General features: G+C 47.0%; 1 protein-coding gene across 16 annotated transcripts in view; it reads left to right on the top strand.

The window, feature by feature from the left end:
- Positions 1-4,375, top strand: part of LIG1 (DNA ligase 1) — a 39,002-nt gene that overhangs the window by 483 nt on the left and 34,144 nt on the right. For 2 of the 16 annotated variants that reach the window (XM_072755978.1, XM_072755957.1), the window contains exon 1: positions 242-311. The exons of 12 other annotated variants lie outside the window; for them this stretch is intronic. The gene's annotated coding sequence lies outside the window, so the exon portion shown is untranslated. Of the gene's footprint in view, positions 1-227; positions 312-4,375 lie in introns of those variants that run through there. 2 more of the 16 variants (XM_072756018.1, XM_072756004.1) reach the window with 2 other exon arrangements.

The raw sequence follows: 4,375 nt of genomic DNA, 5'->3' as shown, positions 1-4,375 counted from the left end.
GTCGCTGCGGGGGACGGGGGGCGTCCGCCGGCGGGAGAGGCCCAAGGGGAGGCTAGACGGGGGCCCGAGGCGGTAGGACCCGACAGGGTTAGAGGAGAGGCCTGGGGGGCGGGGCCACCACGGGGGGCGTGGTCACGGAAGCCGGGGGGGGGGGGCATGGGGAGAAAGACGTGGTGGGCGGGGCCACCGGGAAGGGGGTTGGGGAAGATGTGTCAGTGGGCGGGGCCAGGTGCTGGGAGGCGGGACCAGAGGAGAGGTTCAGAGTAGGGTCGGCTTTAGACGGTGTTGGGGAAGGATCCCGCTGGATGGAGGTGGGTCAGAGAGAGGTGTCCAGGTCTAGGTCAAAGCCTTAGGAAAGGTCGGGACCTTTCTGTATGAGAGTTCTGGCTTTGTGGGTCCCTGATGAGGGGGCGGAGCGGAGGTAGGGTTGGACACACAGCCGGGAGGCCGAGGCCTGGGGAGGGAGGGGGCCCTGGAGAGAGTCACCCAAAGGTCTAGGTTTATCATTGCCCTAAAGGGTGGAGGAAGGGCCAGAGGAGCTTGGGGAGCCGAGAGAGAAGGTTATTGATGTCCTTAGGTGAGGGGAAGGCTGGTAAGGCAAGGCAGGGCGGGGTGCTCTTGGCTCAGAGAAGAGATGAGCATTTGGAAAGAGGGGCTTGGCATCTGAAAGCGGAGGGGAATCACTGAGGAGAGACAGCAGGGAATGGGATTAAGGACTCATCACTTCTTTGGCCTCCATCTCCTTGTCATCCCATTAGGTCTAATAGGTCTCTGATCTGTTAGCCTGAGGGAGGCATGAGGCAAAGGCCCGTGGAGTCTAAGTAAGACCTCCTAAATTTCATACTTTAGAATTCGCTGGGAGCTTGCTGGGCCTGTAGATTCCCCCCTCTATTCCCAGAGTTTCTGATTCAGGAGGTCTGGGAGTGGGCTGGAATAATCCCAGGTGGTTCTTAGAACTGGCACTCTGTGTTTCTGGTATCCTCCATTGGCTGGCTGTTTGGCCTTGAAGGAATCACTTTCTTCTGTTTCAACTTCCTCTTTGTCTTTTGGGGGATGCTGAGCTGTTCTGAGCTTCAAAGGATGAGAGAGAGTAGCATGTTTAGGGGAATGGGTGTAAAATACTTTCCAAGGTGGAAGGTGGTGAGGGGAACAGACAGGTCAGGAAATGTGAACTTTTATTAACGAGAAGAAAAAGACTTGAGCCTTTTGGCTGGTCATCCTCAAACTGACTCTTTTATATCATGCTTCCTGTCACGTGGCCTGCAGTTTTGAAAGATCCTGCTTATGAACCCTAAATTCTGATGTTTTTGTTACTCCAGCTTTTTAAAAAGATTTATTTATTTGAGAGGGAGGAGGGGCAGAGGGAAAGAGAGTCCCAAGCAGGCTCCATGCTCAGTGTGGAGCTGACATGGGTCTCAATCTCAAAATCCTGAGATCATGACCTGAGCTGAAACCCAACTCAAGTTGGATTGGGAGCTCAACTGACTTTGCCTGTTACCCAGATTTTTAAATAAAGACATGCAGATGGGCCAATGCATTCAGTACCTGGCACAATTTTAGATCCTGTGGCCATATCACTAAACAAAATGGACAAAATCCTTACCTTTCTGGAATTCAACATTTTAGCCCTTCACTGCTTAATAGAGTAGCAGCCAGCCACATATAGAGATTTAAACTCATTAGAAACAGATGAAAACCTCAGCTCCTCAGTAGCACTAGCTGCCTTCAAATGCTTGCACATATAGGTAGAGTGATCTTTTTGGACTCTGCAGGTATAAAATGTCCCTATCATGCAGCAAATTGTGTTAGAAGCACTACTCCAGAGAGTGGGACAAATTCTAATTTATAAGGTCCAGTTGTGCTAACTGCTGGGAAGGAAAGGAGTGAGGGGTTAGTACAGCAGGCTAGGGGTGGCGGTAGCCAGACTGGTGCTTGCTTGCTCACTGGTAGCAGTGGGATGCTGAGAGGTGGTTGGGTGGTGTTTGGGAGGCAATGCCTGCTAGTGGGATTCATAAGTTTGGGGTGTGAGAAAAGAGGTGAATCAACAATGTAAGGGTTGGTTTTTGTTTTTGTTTTTGTTTTTTTGAAGATTTGATTTATTTATTCATGAGAGACACAGAGAGAGAGGGAGAGAGGCAGAGACACAGGCAGAGGGAGAAGCAGGCTCCATGCTGGGAGCCTGACGTAGGACTCGATCCCAGGTCTCCAGGATCAGACCCTGGGCTGAAGGCGGCGCTAAACCACTGAGCCACCCAGGCTGCCCCCCCCCCCCTTTTTTTTAAATAAAATTTACATATAGTGAGTTTATTCTTTTTGGTGTTTAAGTCTGTCGATGATGAAATGTGTAGAATTATGTAAAGATCATCACAATCAAGATACTGTACAAAAAGCAATTCTTGTGCTCCATTGTATAGGCAACCTCCCCTCAACCATTGGTCCTTTTCCCTCCCTGCAGTGTATCCCTGCATTCCTTTTTATTGCCATGTGAGTGTAAACAAGCTTTATTTAGTACATCCTACAGTGGGATACAGTTCAACAAACAAAAGCATATGATGTGCCATATTTTGTTCATCCATTCCCTGTGGAAGAACATTAGGATTGTTTTCGGTGACTGTAAGTAGATCTGCTGCTGTAAACATTCGATTACAGGGTTTTGTGTGAACATAGGAGTTCTCTGGGTAAATAATTCGGAGTAGGGTTGCTGGGTCATATGGGAAGCATGTTTGCTTCACCATTTGAGAAGCTGCCAGGCTTCTCCAAAAGTGACTGTACCATGTTGGATTCCCACCAGAAATTCCCACTGTTCTACATCCTCATTAGCACTTGATATTGTCAGGTGTTTTGTTGTATTTTTAACGGTTAAATATGCATGTAGTAGACTCCAGGGTTTCTGACTTCAGGTTTTCTGACTGAAAAGCTACCAACGCAGAGATAGGAGAAGGAATGTGTGGGTATATGTCCTCTGGAGTTTGGTTTTGGGCCCATTGATTTGGAGAGTTTGGTTGGACATCTAGGTGCCAGTGCAGAAAACCAGAATGTGCCCCTTGAATTTAGAGACTAATAATAGCTGGAGTTAGACATTTTGGGGTTCTGATCATAGAGTACGTTGAAGCCCTCTGAGTCCATGTTAACAAGACAGAGAGGAGGCCTAAGGACTGGGCCTGGGCACTGCAACAGAAAGCTAGTTGCCATCTAAGTTAGTCTGTTGCTACTGTACCAAATTACCCCCTTTGCCACTTAAAAGTTCTGTGATTCTTTGTGTGTCTTGTCATTGGCGAGATGGGGATAAAAATTGAAAATATTTGATCGGGTTGTTGGGAGGTATTGGGTAACATGATTGTTTTACACTGGTTATCTCATCCCACCACCCCTTCAATCCCAATACAGGGGGACTCCTGCCATTCTCAACCTCAAGAATAGGTAGCCGTTAAAGATAGGGACTTTGGAGCCGGACTCTGATCCTGGCTTTCAGCCCATTAGGCTGTGTGGCCTTGAGCAAATTACTTGACCTCTCTGCTCCCTTTGCTTCATTCATAAAATCAGGATAATAACGAATTGTAATATATCTTGTATGAATTCATATAAAGCACTTGGAAAAGTAAATAAATAAATAAAGCACTTGGAATGGTGCCCGGTCCCTAGTAAGCCCCCCAGTTAATAAAGTTGATTTTTTCTTTTTAACAGAAAAAATATTAAGGAGAAAAAACTCAGGTTTTACATAGATACAGTTGAAATTTCAAAAGGATGGAGAATGTCTAAAGTTTGGGAGATAATTTTTGGAGAAGATGGGAATGAACCAGGCACAGCCCCATGGCTCCAGAGCTCCCAGTCTGATTGGAAAGATGACCTGTGATATAATCAGGAGAACAGAGGGTCAACACGATATGTGTGACAAGAGAAGTACCAGTTAGCCATCACGGGAGGTCAGGAGATGGAGGGTCTCTTATAGCAGGTGCCCCAGGGAGCATCTGGACATTCATCCAGTTCTCAGAGTTGGGCATAGGAGGGACTGGCTGCTGGAAGGAGGGGAGGGCATTCCCCAGAGGGACCCTGGAAGAAGGGGATAGGAGGCGGATAATAAAATCTGAACAGTTATGTGGGGCCTTTATTTACTGTTTTTTTTTTTTTTTTTAACTGAATAGGTAATAAATATGCAGGATCTAAAATAAAATCAGGATAGAAGTATGCAGTGACAGGCCTGGTTCACATTTCTACTCCCAGTCACCTTGAGAGCCCCCCGGCCGCTTCCATTGGCTTCTTGATTATCCTTCCAGAGTTTCTATTTGGCAAACAAAAGCAGGCCTAAAGAATAGATGTGTTCCTATTTTCTCCTGTCTTACGGAATCAGTAGCACATTATGTACACTGTTCTCTGT

The sequence above is a fragment of the Vulpes vulpes genome, chromosome 1, assembly GCF_048418805.1.
Source record: "Vulpes vulpes isolate BD-2025 chromosome 1, VulVul3, whole genome shotgun sequence".
NCBI lineage: Eukaryota > Metazoa > Chordata > Mammalia > Carnivora > Canidae > Vulpes > Vulpes vulpes.
The sequence above is the reverse complement of the archived record's forward strand: the minus strand, read 5'-3'. Positions and strand labels throughout refer to the sequence as shown.